Here is a 14,055-nt window from a genome sequence, read left to right as displayed (position 1 = left end):
ATCCTCCCTGGGCGAGGGTGTTGCCGGGCTGGTCCTCTTTGCCGCGACATCTCATGAGGCGTGGGACATCCTGGAGTCAAGTTTTTCATCACAGTCTACTGCTGAGAGCACGTCCATCCGCGCTAAACATGCTGACACTCGCAAGGACAACGGTTCGGTGACCATCTTCTACAACAAAATCAAAAAGCTGTCCGACACTCTCGCTTCCATTGGAGAGCCTCTTTGTGACACTGAGTTCACATCCTACATCCTCGCGGGCCTGGATAGCGACTACGACTCGTTGGCAGAGGTGATCAATGAACACAAGGTTCCTATCCGTCCTCAGGATCTCTACAGCCGCCTCCTCTCGACGGAGCAACGGCTCAACGCACGCCGCCCGGACACTCCCGTGGACCCCTCTGTTAACGTTGTGTATCGTGGCAAAGGAGGTGGCCGCGGCCCTTCTGCTTCCTCGGCTGGGGGGGGGGGGGGAATCCGGTGGCAATACGTTTTCGGGTCTGCAGCCGCCGTTGCGCCCCTTTGTGGTCACTATTGATGGTCGTCCACATGCATGTTGTGCTGCGTATGGAGCGGCCCAGCCGTGTCAACTCTGTGGTCTGCCAGGTCATGTCGCCTCTCGCTGTCATCGTCGCTTCAAGACCGACTTCCTCGGCCTCGGCAACAATGGCAAGGGTAATGATCGCCAAGTTCTTATGGCACAGCAGGGACATACGCCTTCATATCTTGTTGATCCTTCCTGGTACATGGATACTGGAGCGACAACCCACGTGACGAATGAACTGGGCAAGCTCAACGTTCAACAACCCTACCATGGCCACGACAAGGTTCACACAGCGGATGGGGCATGTATGCGCATCTGTCATATTGGTCAGGCATCACTTCTCACGAACACCTCCAGGAATTTGCATCTTAGAAATGTTCTTCGTGTTCCCTCTGTTACTCGTAACTTACTCTCTGTTCCTAGACTTACTCAGGATAATAATGTCTTTTGTGAGTTTCACCCGTTTCATCTTCTTGTTAAGGACCGAGCTACGAGGGACATACTTCTTAGAGGTCGTTTTCGCCGAGGCTTGTATGCTCTGAATGCACCCACCGCCGTGCCTGCTGCCGCTGCTGATCTTCAGGTCTTCAGCGGGGTTCGCATGTCTCCTGCATTGTGGCATTCCTGCCTTGGTCATCTTGCGTTACCCATTATTCGCCATGTTCTCCACCGTCATGAGCTACCGTCAGGGTCTAGAAATAATGATGCTGCTATCTGTGATGCCTGTCAGCAAGGAAAGAGTCAGCAGTTACCTTTTTCTGTTTCCAACCACATAGTCAAAACTCCTCCTGAGCTTGTGTTTTCAGATGTATGGGGCCCTGCCCAACTGTTTGTTAGTGGTCATGAATATTATGTCAGTTTCATTGATGCTTATAGTCGGTTTACTTGGTTATATCTTCTTAAACACAAGTCTAATGTTTTTGATGTGTTTCTTAAGTTTCAAGCACACGTTGAGCGTCTTCTCAATCATAAAATCATTCATGTGCAGTCGGATTGGGGGGAATGTAAGCATCGTGTGTCCTGCCCACACATACATCAGCAGAATAGTTTGGCTGAACGTAAGCATCGTCATATTGTTGAAACTGGTTTAACTTTGCTAGCACATGCATCTGTTCCATTTTGTTTTCGGAGTGATGCTTTCGCTACAGTCTGTTTTCTTTTAAATAGGCTCCCTTCGCGACTCCTTCATATGAAAACTCCACTTGAACTCTTACTTGGTCAAACTCCTGATTACACGTTTCTTAAAGTGTTTGGGTGTGCATGTTGGCCACACCTTCGTCCTTATAACAATCACATGCTTGAGTTTCGATCCAAACGTTGTGTCTTTCTTGGGTATAGTTCTGTTCACAAAGGGTATAAATGTCTTCATGTTCCGTCTAATCGTGTGTATATTTCCCGCGATGTTGTCTTTGATGAACATGTTTTTCCCTTTTCTGCTCTACCCGCATCTATTGTTGCCTCCACACCGCCTGTGCACCCATCCAGTACCTTGCCTGATCATTTTTTAGATGCTGCACATTCGCCCCTTTTGTTGCCTAACCATGTCGCAGGTATTGGAAGAGGTGCACGCTTGCAGCTTTTGGACGAGGAAGAACCGGCAGCTCCCTCCTCCACAACCCCGCGAGACGATCAGCCGGCCACCTGCATGCCCCATGCAGCCTGCCCGCCAGCTGGCCGTGCCCCGGCCCAGCGGACTGCCTCGCCTGGGCTGGGACTCCTCCACCGGCTGCATCCACGCCGGCCTCGGCTGGGCTGGCCTCCCCTGTTCGGCCTACTACGCCGCGCTCGCCTGGGCCGGCCTCGCCTGTCGGGTCTCCTACGCTGAGCTCGTCTGGGCCATTCGTGTCGCCTGGGCCGGTTTTGTCCTCTGGTGGACTGTCGTCTCCTGCTGCGTCACCATCTTCCACGTCTCCACCGACTTCCTCGCCATTTGACTCTTCTGAGGCGGTAGTTTCCTTGCGCTGTCACTGGCGCCTTCACCACCACCGACCCCCGCTCCTGTGTCGCGTCCTCATACACACAGCAAGAGTGGCGTGGTTCAACCGAAGAAGCGCACGAACGGGACTGTTCCTTGGCTCGCGACTTGCATTTTTTGTTGTTCAATTGTTGGTTTTTTTTAGAAAAGGAGGAAGACCCCCGACCTCTGCATCTGGACGATGCATGCAGCCACTTTATTAATTGTTCACACAAGATCTTACAAAGTAATACAACAGTAAGACTAAAGCCACTGTCTAGGCAACATCTGTCGCTACTCTTATCCAATTGATGAAGGGATGCTGATAGTCTGGGCCTAATACCAAACAGACCTCGCAGCCAAACCTAACATCTAAGACCTGGGGTGCCATCCAGGACGCCTGCCGGGTATGGGTCACTCACTGGTTCGCGCACTCCTCAACCAGGAGACCTGCCGGGTGTGAGGCCGCCGCAGCCACCTGCCACCAATCCATCTTCAGAGTTGTAGTGCTGCATCTACTTTGCGCGGTCTAGCTGCCGTCGACGCCACCATGACGCAAGACCGCGTAACCCTCCTGCGCGAGTCCATCTTCGCGTATCGGACGCCGAGTCACCACAGCGCCATGCCGCTGAGACCCGCCGCCATCAATGAGTGAGATGACACACCGCTCCACCAAAGAATCCTTCCTCTGGTCCCTCGATCACGTGTATACCTCCAAGAATGACGCACCTAAGGGGGGAATGACACAGAGCGCCGCCGTCATCCGATCATCCGATCTAGTGTTTGCCCCGGAGGTAGCAAATCAAGGATGGAATCCGCAGATCCGCCCAGCTGCCGACGTGTCGCACCCACCACCGCGCCAACCACGACCCAGAGACCAAGCCCACGCTTGGGTCCAGATCAGGCTGCGCCGCTGCTGAACCGGTCACGCCACAGCCGTCCTTGGCGACTACGACACCCCCGATGGAGATCCAGATCGAGACCGAAGACAACCCCGATCGAAACCCCGCCACCAGTGCCGTCGCACCGCGCTACCTCCTCCTGGCCCAGTCGCCGCTGGATTCAATTGTTGTAACATGAGGAATTTGCCCAGCACAATTTTCTTATTGAAGAATTTGGAAACATAGCGGCGGTGAGTGTTGTATGTTTATGATGGGTATTTCGGTACTGTTCAGCTAGGGCTGCTGTTACCGTTAGGAGTGTTCTGGATGTCATCCTAATTAATGTGTTCGCTATTTAAAGTGTTCTGGAGGTGAATTGTGACTTTTCAAATGGTGGGTGTTGACAGTACCAAGGTTGTCTGGATCTGGAGGTGAATTGGGCCAACTGAAGGTTTTATCTGGTCTATTTGTTTGCAAGAATATTTTATTTCCTCTTGTTGATTCAATTCCTCATGAATTCAGCGGATCAACAGCAGATATATATTAGATTTACTGAACAAGAAACAAAGTTGATAAATAGCTGTGCCGTGCCAAGGGAAAGCATGAGTTGCACAATTAGTTAGTAGCTATATCTAGACAATTAATGTGGCACAATATTTATTTCAGCAGTCTAGATGGCACTCTGGAAGTGGAAGACGACCAACATCAACACTTGTATATTGTCTAGGATTTCAAATCTGTACCCTGTAGAACCAGAACATAAATCCATGCTTAAAAAGATAGGGGTTTGATTGTGATATTTACAGAACATTCTTGTTTGTTCTTTTCCACGCCAAGCTCACTCTTCACCTGTATTTTTCCATACAACATTGAAAAAAAAACAGAACAGGAAAGTGACAGCATATGCATACACCCATCTGTCGCTGCTCTTCTCGCCGCTCTTCACCTGTAAATACAGTCCGCTGGTTGCATCTTTATACACATCAGAATTCAGTCCCTCTTTTCCAACCTATTTGCTCTCTCTGTGTTGATGGCCATATTGAGTCCTTGACTGCAGTTTTGGTAATCTTGATTTTTTTTATTTGATTCATGTTTGGATAGCCTGTACTTTTGAATTGGTGTGATGACAGTGTCTCGTTACTGAAAGAGAATCAAAGGGTTAGCAAATACGCATGTTCAAGTACATAACCGTTGAGTGATCATATATACCTGTCCTAGTGATTACATTGCCTTCTTTCTACTGTACTCGATACTTTCTGATCCTTGGAGCATACTGATAGCCTTTTTTATCGAAGGCCTCTTGGTGCGGTCTGGATGCACGCAAATCATACCTACCTGAATGCATCTCCTTATTTGTTCGCAAACTGTTTCTAGGAATAAATACCTTGGCGATCTCTGCAACACATTTCTCCATTTCTTAAGCATCTGTGGAATCGAAACAAACATCTAGAATGTTAGTTTGCAAAATGTAAAATGCAACATCATGTCTGTGAAACAAAGATCCTTCATTTTTAAATGTGAGACATTATTTCCTTACAAGCTTGATAAAGTCATCTGATGGTGTTATAGTAACGTCTGGGTAATCCCTGTGTCCTGTTACTACCTCCAAGATTATTACACCCAAACTGAATATGTCTGACTTCGGTGTAATTTTGCCTCCAAGTATAAATTCTGGTGCCATGTAACCACTGAATGACAACAGGAATACAATTTTTAAGTGTTAAGTGACCCTAATGAAAACAAATGTTATTTCTTATGACTATAATGCACGGTACTTAAAACTGGCATTAACTTACAATGTTCCATCACGAGATTTAGTGCAGATAGTTTGTTCTTGGTAAAGTAGTCTGGACAGACCAAAGTCTGCGATTTTTGCTGTCATACCGTCATCAAGCAATATGTTCGCCGGTTTCAGATCCAGGTGGATAATAGGCTTATCGATTTCCTCATGAAGGTGGCATAAACCATAGCAAATCCCCTCAATTATATTGTACCGTGTGCTCCAATCAAGTCCAGAAGATTCATCTACATTTGTAACCAGAAGAAGAGCAAGCATTCTGAGATAGATGTTACACAAAAAAAATGTTGTTGTTCCCTAGATAATACTATATGAAAGGGCTACGAAATTTTACAGCATGTTTCCATTTGTTCCTTGTAGATTGATACCAGAACCACACATTTATCCATCATAAAACTTAACATATATGAGTAAAATGTTGTTTTCTTAGAGCTATATGCTCAAAGCTTGTCAAACTGAACAAACTATTGTTTGAAAACAAAGATGGAACGGAGAAACAACCTGATATATGCTTATCAAGGCTTCCCTTTGACATATACTCCAAGCAAAGTAACATTTCCGCCATCTCAGCAAAAACGTATTTCCCATCATATGGCAAACAATCTTTCTGTATTTCATAGCAGTGGCCTAGACATCGCACTATATTGGTGTGCTGAAGCATCTTAAGATGACAGACCTCGCTCTCGAACTGATCCTGCAGGCCTGGTTTAACGACGACATGATCTTCTTCACAGCAATCATTTCCCCATTTCTCTGCACTCCCTGTTTGAGTTTTTGGATCAAGTGCAGTTACAGACAGAGATAAGTATGTTTGAAACAAAAGAAACACATGCTACTTGGGGTAATGTTCAACGACTTATACCTTATATACCACACCAAAACCACCATGGCCAAGTATTCGCTTGTCGGAGAAGTTATCTGTGATCTCTTTTAAATATCGCAATGTTGTATTGTATGGTCTTGGACTCACAGCTTGCAATAGTATGGTCTTGATCTCTTTTAATGCAATAAAGCACATAATCTCAGTACTTTATGCAATAAAAAAAATATTGACATCCAAACGAAGATGATAAATTGTGAAACACTCAGTTTACTGTATATGGTACCTTACCAGAGTTGTTTTGATTTGGAATCACTTGAGCATTTCCAGGAGCCAGTTGTGTTTGCGTCTCCAAAGGGTGCAGCTTCAGAGGAATCCTCCGCAAATAATCAGACTGGGTAATACAAAAGAAAATGATGTAAAGTTTTATACCAAATTACTAATAGTGACTTGCAACCAACAATTCTTGTGTGCTTAGCAGTTTAGCACGGTCAAGAAGGTGTTTCAGCTTTTAACATTTGAATTAAAAAAAAGACATATAGGCAGCAAAACACACTGCCTCAAATAAGTGGTATGAAAAGAAAATCCAAATCAAAATAGTGACAGTGTTCCCCAACTTATCAAATAAACAAATATTCACCAGAGTAGTACTATCATTTTAACAGAAGAGTTGGATGCATATGGTCGTGATCGTTGGTAACACTACAAGATTTAACAAGTGATCGTTGGTAACCAAGATCATGATCAGTGTTTTGGTCTATCATTTATGTAACATAACATTACATGTAGTAACTTATTAACTTATACGAGTATTTTTTATGTATACCAAGTGTGACAATGCTAAAATAACTGGAATGTGCTCGAAATGGTTTGAGTGTGCACGTTTGCACACCCATGGCCGGATGGCCCCAGTTCATGTTCCGGCAGCACAAAAAAATTGCGTTTGCTCCCACGCATGAGAAAAATAAGGATACTTTCCAAAGAGTAGGTAAAAAGCTTCTTTTAAAAAAAATTATAGGTGATTTAAACTTTGGTAGCCAGGGAGCAAAAAATTCACCCGAGGTTTCACAAAAGAGGGGAGAGGGGGGACTGCCAAAGGTACTAAAACCTGATGTAAAAAAGCTTCTACAACAATTGGAGCTCTATTATTAGAGCATATGTAAACCCTGTTTGACAAAAAGAATACCCAGTGTGTGCTCTGCTCCCAGAAGTGGCGAAGAGCCGAAGATAGGTTAAATTACCTGATTGGTTGCTTGAGTATAAATCTTTTCTTCGAATCGCACAGCAACTTTTTGAAGTTCGTTCAGTTGCTCTGGTTCAGATATCATAATCGTCGTCAGAGACCCCACTCTACAATCATAACGCAAAATATGAATAAAATTGCGTCCCGGAACAGTAGTAATAGAATAGTTTACCCTAGGTGATGAAACAAACGTTGTGATATTCTGTGCCATGGCAAATTTGTCAGTAATGAACTCGTGTTAAACTGTTGAGGGTTAATGAAGCTGGATTCAAAGCAGAGCAGCTGCGCTACAGGTTGCTAGCGGGGAATTTTGACTATATAGAAATCAAACAGAACGCAAGTGGAGCTTGATCGACGACGGAAGAATCAAAGCTATATCAGATATGAAAAAAATTCCTCCTCTCTCTTTTTTCTTCTATAATATTTGGGAAACCGAAAAGGCGGAGGAAGGGGTAATCAGATCAGATGAAACTGAGAGCAAATCAAATCAATTAGTACATACATCTCATCGGCGACCCTGGCGCGCGCCTCGGGATGGAGCTGGGCGCGCCAATCGCCTCCGGTGGCGGTGGGGGGCGGGTCAACGTCGGCGGCCGGGTCGAGTTCATCTTGGTGCGGATCGGCGATTCCCCCCGAGTTGCTTGACTTGACCGCTGCTGTCAGTCTTCTTATCTAACTCTCGTCTGTCTCGCGCACTTTCCATCCCGCTTGCATCCGTCAATCTTGCATTTCCATACATGGGCGTGTGGGTCCGTCTTATCAGCATACTAGTGGAATGATCCATCTATGACAATTGGGTCTCACTTCGTTTCTAAATATAAGACTTTTACATATTTCAATACAGACTACACATGGATATATATAGAAATATTTTAGAGTGAACTTTCACTCATTTTGCTCCATATATAGTTCATATTGAAATCTCTAAAAATCTTATATTTAGAAAAGGAACGGAGGGAGTACAAAAGAATGGAGTGAAATCCTATTTGTCGCTCTCTCTGTCAAATGGTTGAGGAAACGCACAGGCGCGTGATCAATTGGGCCATCCCATCTCTTGCTATTCGCGCATAGCTAGAGGTGAACATGCTAGAAGGTTCCTGAACAGGTTTTGCCTTTTCCTTTTCCTTCTTTTTGTTATTCTGTTTTCATTTTTGCTGTTTCTTTCTTATTTTATTCAATTTTGTTTCTTTCAATTGTAATTTTCTTGGTAGAAATTCAAAAAATGTTTGCTTTTTAGAAAAATCTTTACAGTTTCAATATATGATCTGAAATTTTAAAAGTTGTTCGGAGTTCTAAAAGATTATCTGTAATTTCAAAAAAGTGTTTGAAATTTTGTTTGTAATTTCTTAAATAATGTTAAGTTTACGCCGCTGATTTCTGTTCTTTATCTTTCGCTACGCATTTTTCAACATCAATTGGTAGTTGCAATGGCTAGCAAGGTGAGTGCACTAACAGGAGATCTAAAGTTCGAATCCCAGAGTAGAATGCAGCGAATAGGAACTCTCAAGAATGGATGCTGATAACACCCACACGTTCGATACGGGCGATTAAACCCAATGAATGATTTAGTTCATGGGAGAAGGCCTAGAGCCCGAACGCACACACAATTGCACCCACAATCATTTCCCATCTAAAAAAATAAAAGGAAAAAAAGCCCAATAGCAACACAAAAGAAAAACACAGATTTTTACTACATTTGCCATTGTCCATAAAAATAACAAACTGGGCTTAGATTAGTCAGAACAAGTAATAAAATTTGGGCTTTATAGTAAAAGCTTGCCATGGCAAATAAAGTACGTTTTCCATTGTCCATAAAGAGGAATTTTGCCGTGGCAAAAAATAGAAAGTAGAAAGTTTCCATGTGTGGTTTAAATAAAATTAGCAGTGTATGTTATAGTAAAAAATCCATGGCAGTATAGGAAGATTAGCCATGCAAATATAAAGGTTGAAATTTGCCATTGTCCAAAAAAGTGAAATTGCCCTGCCACTTGTGAGATGCGTTGGATTTTCACCGGAGAGGAGGGGAGATGTAGTACAGTAGAGATAAATATTTCCCTCAGTGAGAACCTGATACGTCTCCATCGTATCTACAATTTTTGATTGTTTCATGCCAATATTTTACCAATTTCACATACATTTGGCAACAACTTATACGATTTTCCTGGACTAACATATTGATCTAGTGCCTAGTGCCAGTTCATGTTTGTTGCATGTTTTTTTTCTGCAGAAAATCCATATCAAATGAAGTCCAAACGGGATAAAAGTTGATAGAAAATTATTTTGGAATATATGTGAGTTTTGGGAAAATGAATCAACGTGAGACGATGACCGAGAGGCCCAAAAGCTCAGAGGACGCGACCCTCCTACCCTGGGAGCGCCCAGCAGACTTGTGGCCACCTCGTAGGTCGGTTGGGGTGTCCTTCTACCGCAGGGAAGCCAATATCCGGATAAAAATCCCGTCAAAATTTCAGCCCAATCGGACATACGGATGTCCAGGAATATAAGAAACGGTTTTCGGCCAGAAACAGTGAGAGATCCAACCTTGGAGGGGCTCCTACCCTCCGGGAGCCATGGCGGCCATGGACCATAGTGGAACGCTCCTCCCATCTAGGGGGGGGGGCAAGAAGAAGGAGGAGGCGGCTCTCTCCCCCTCTTCTAGTGGCGCCATCGTGACGACGATCTACACCAACAACTTCGTTGCCGCCATCATCAGCTCCCCCCCTCTATGCAGTAGTGTAACACCTCTTCTGCCCGATGTAATCTCTACTTATACATGGTGCTTGATGCTATATATTATTACCCAATGATGTATGGACATCCTATGATGTTTGAGTAAATTTGATTTGTCCTATGGTTTGACTGATGATCGTGATTGGTTTGAGTTGTATATTTTATTTTGGTGTTGTCCTATGGTGCCCTCTATGCCACGCAAGCGTGTGGGATTACCGCTGCAGGGTGTTGCAATACGTTCATAATTCGCTTATAGTGGGTTGCATGAGTGACGGAAACGCAAACCCAAGTAAGGGGGTTGTTGCGTATTGGAGTAAAGAGGACTTGTTACTTAATGCTATGGTTGAGTTTACCTTAATAATTTTTAGTAGTTACGGATGCTTGGTAGAGTTCCAATGATAAGTGCATATGATCCAAGTACGGAAAGTATGTTAGCTCATGCCTCTCCCTCATATAAAAGTGTAATAATGATTAGAAGTTTAGTTACCAATTGCCTAGGGACAATTTTTTTTCTTGTGTCACAAAAAACTTTCTACTAAACAACTAACTTTTATTATCTTATAAATTATTCGTAGTTTGTTCTAGCTAAGTACTCCTAGTTTTATTCTTGCAAACTTATCCTATTACACATACAAAGTAGATTTATACTTGTTCTAGGTAAAGCAAACGTTAAGTGCGCGTAGAGTTGTATCGCTAGTCGATAGAACTTAAAGGGAATATTAATTCTACCTTTAGCTCTTTGTTGGGTTCGATACTCTTACTTATAAAAAGAGGTTACAATTGATCCCCTATACTTGTGGGTTATCAGAACTAAGGTTCATCGAACCAATAGAAGAATCACGCAAAGCCTGGTGAACAACACCTGCACACACAAAAGGAAATACTGATACGTCTCCAACGTATCTATAATTTTTTCTTGTTCCATACTGTTATATTATCAATGTTGGATGTTTTATATACATTTACAACCAACTTTATATCATTATTTGGAACTAACCTATTAACTTAGTGCTGAGTGCCAGTTCCTGTTTTTTTGCTTGTTTTTTTGATTTGAAGAATATCAATACGAAACGAAATCCAAATGCCATGAGACTTTTTGGAGATTTTTTGGCAATAAGAGACCCTGGAGGCTTCAGGAGGGAACCGGAAGATGAAGGAGGTGCCCACTAGGCACCAGGGCGCGCTAGAGGCCCCCGACACGCCCTGGTGGCTAGTGGGGCCCACGAGCATCGTTTTGACCTACCTCCGGCTCTATAAATACTCTAGAATCCCGAAAAACCTTAGGGGAGTCGACGAAACAATTTTTCCACCGCCGCAAGTTCTGGAACCACGAGATCCAATTTAGAGGCAATTTTCGGCAGTTTGCAGGAAGGGGCAACGATCACGGAGGGGTTCTTCATCATCCTTATTGCCTCTCCGATAATGCGTGAGTAGTTTACCATAGACCTACGGGTCCGTTGTAAGTAGCTAGATGACTTCTTCTCTTTTTTTGATCTCCAATACAATGTTCTCCTCGATGTTCTTAAAGATCTATTTGATATAATGACTTGTTGCAATGTGTTTGTTGGGATCCGATAAATTGTGAATTTATGATCAGATCTATCCATGAATATTATTTGAGTTTTCTCTAAACTCTTTTATGCACTATTTTTTGAGTCTACTCCCGATCGATCTGTCCGCAAGGAACACCAAAATCACACGTATGTACACGGCGGCCAGCCGGCCGGAAACAAACGCATGCACAAGTATTTGATAGCCACAGGAACATGTCAATTTGGTGCGATGTCTGTTTGGTATTAGGCTCGGACATTCGGCACCACTGCATCAAGGGGTTAGGAGTAGCGACAGATGTTGTCTAGATGGTGGCTTCAGGCTTACTGATGTACTACTTTGTAAGGTCTTTTGTGCTTAATGATTAATAAAGTGGCAGTATGCATCGTCCAGATGCAGAGGCCGGGGGTGCATCCTCCTTTTCTAAAAAAAAAGGAACATGTCGTTCCCGTTTTGCCTTTGTATTGCTTTTCTTCTTGATGATTCTTTTACAAGCAGGGGACACGCATATATATAGTCAACCTAGCTACCTGCAATTCTACTCGGTTTGCTAATACTAATCCTACTAGGATACATGCACGTACATGAACCGGACACACCGGCCGACGGGGTTAAGTCTTGTTTAATTCCAACAAATATTACAACTAATATCACAAAATGTTTCATCCTGCCCTACTTACTTGGGTAGTTAGTTAGGAGAAAACCTTCATGGTTTGTAGGCGAGATGGTAGGTTGATCTCCAACAATGAGAAGATCTCCTCTTGAGTATGCATCTCCTTTGTGTCCAAATCCAGAACTATGAACCCTTGCCTATCTTGTACCTCTAGAAAGACCACGTGACCATTCCTCTCGCCGGATCCCTCGAACTCAACATCAGGACAATCTGTAGCACGAATGTCTGGGTACAACAACTGTAGTTTCTGCTCTATGTTGATCACTGTTTCTAGTGCCCAACCATCACCATCACCACCTATTCGAGCTGTAGGGAGTTGTAGCCACACAGATATAATGAACCTTTCTATATCCAACAGTTTCAGTAAGTTTCCATCACGTGATGTCACCAGGTGGAGATGCCTTGCGCTGCGGTTGGTGAGCGGGAGCTTCATGCGTCCTGGAGTTCTTGTGCGAACGTCGTAAGTTATGATTTGGTCACCGGCGTGTGCCAGCCAGTGGATAACGCCACCGCGGAGGACGGCGGGGTTGTTGTAGCCGCTGATCGACCACCCCGTGTAGTCATGATGGTTGGCACAAGTGATAGGTCCCCAACTAGCAGAGGAGGATGTTGCAGTCCGTACACTAATGCGGGATCTATTAAAAACGATGGAGAGCAGCATGAAGGAGCAACCGATGTCGTCCGCCTCGGTGACCAGGACATACTCGTGATGATTGTAGATGCTACTCTCGGTATTAGGCGGTTCAGGGAGGAACATGCGGTGGCCCGTCATGGGATGGTACACGCACAAGTCAAAACATCCCTTGGACTTGGACTTGTCCTTTAGGTGGAGGACGACGAAGCCGCCGCGTGATATCACAGGGTAGTATGGAGTGAGGACATCCTTGCCGGCGTTGCGCAACATGAAATGCGACAATTGGTCATGGCAGAAAGACGCAGCGGCGGGCGTAACCGGGTGCACCAGGGTAAGGGGTTCCTCGTCGTAGGTGCAGAAAAGCGCGAGGATGCAGGGAGCCGCTTGCTGGGTGACTCGGCGAATGAACGGCATGCTTAGAATGTCGCGGCGAAGGTGCTTGCAGACGGCGGCGCAGCGGAAGATGGTGATAATGTCAGCTCGAGCCACGATCTCCAGAAGGATATCGGGTGGGAGTGAACATGCTACCGCGGCACGTATTTTATTGCTTCGTCGGTGTTTCTGCGGCGCCATCGGTCGTGTTGTTTTACTGGAGCCTCCAGGTCGCTATAAATAGTTAGCTTGGAACGGCGCACGTACGTAAGCCTGTCTCCGGCCGGCTGCAAACCCGATTATTATTGCATCACGAAACCGAATTCGTGCACAGAACGGGATCCAATACCAGATAGGACTCGAGGACCCAATTCGCCCGCTCGTCCGTCTGAGTAACAAGCAAAGGCGAATTTGAGTTTGAGTGGAAAACGAAACGTAACCCATTCATTTGATGTTTAATTAAGACCCATGGAGGTGCATGCATGCATGTTGTCCAACATGGACGTACGGTACCAAATTTTTGTCCAGCATTTGTATCTCAGTTGAGCGTGGTTGAGAATACATCGCCACAAAAAAAAAAAATCAACATTTGCATGTTGTTTGGTCTCCCACATCGCATTAGGGAGCAATTTTAGCACGGTGTTTGGTGTTCTGCATTGGCTGGGCTGATGCAACTACACAACCTTTGGTTGCATACACGTAGAGTGATTAAGTGTTAACAGCTATGCATGACACACATAGTTACACAGTGTCATGGTGACTGCGGTTTACAGTGGCCGCCATGCTGCATCCAACACGACAAGCATAGAGCCGCCACTATTAGGAAAAAAACCCTATAGGTAGACGCTGGGTAAGGCG

The 14,055-nt window shown here is 44.6% G+C and overlaps 1 pseudogene; it reads right to left on the bottom strand.

Moving 5' to 3' along the window:
• Window positions 1–4,305: 4,305 nt before the first annotated feature.
• On the bottom strand, window positions 4,306–7,935 carry LOC125525123 (annotated as a pseudogene).
• Between the last annotated feature and the right edge of the window lie 6,120 nt (window positions 7,936–14,055).

The sequence above is a fragment of the Triticum urartu genome, chromosome 7 (genome assembly GCF_003073215.2).
Source record: "Triticum urartu cultivar G1812 chromosome 7, Tu2.1, whole genome shotgun sequence".
Taxonomy (NCBI): Eukaryota; Viridiplantae; Streptophyta; class Magnoliopsida; order Poales; family Poaceae; genus Triticum; species Triticum urartu.
The sequence above is the reverse complement of the archived record's forward strand: the minus strand, read 5'-3'. Positions and strand labels throughout refer to the sequence as shown.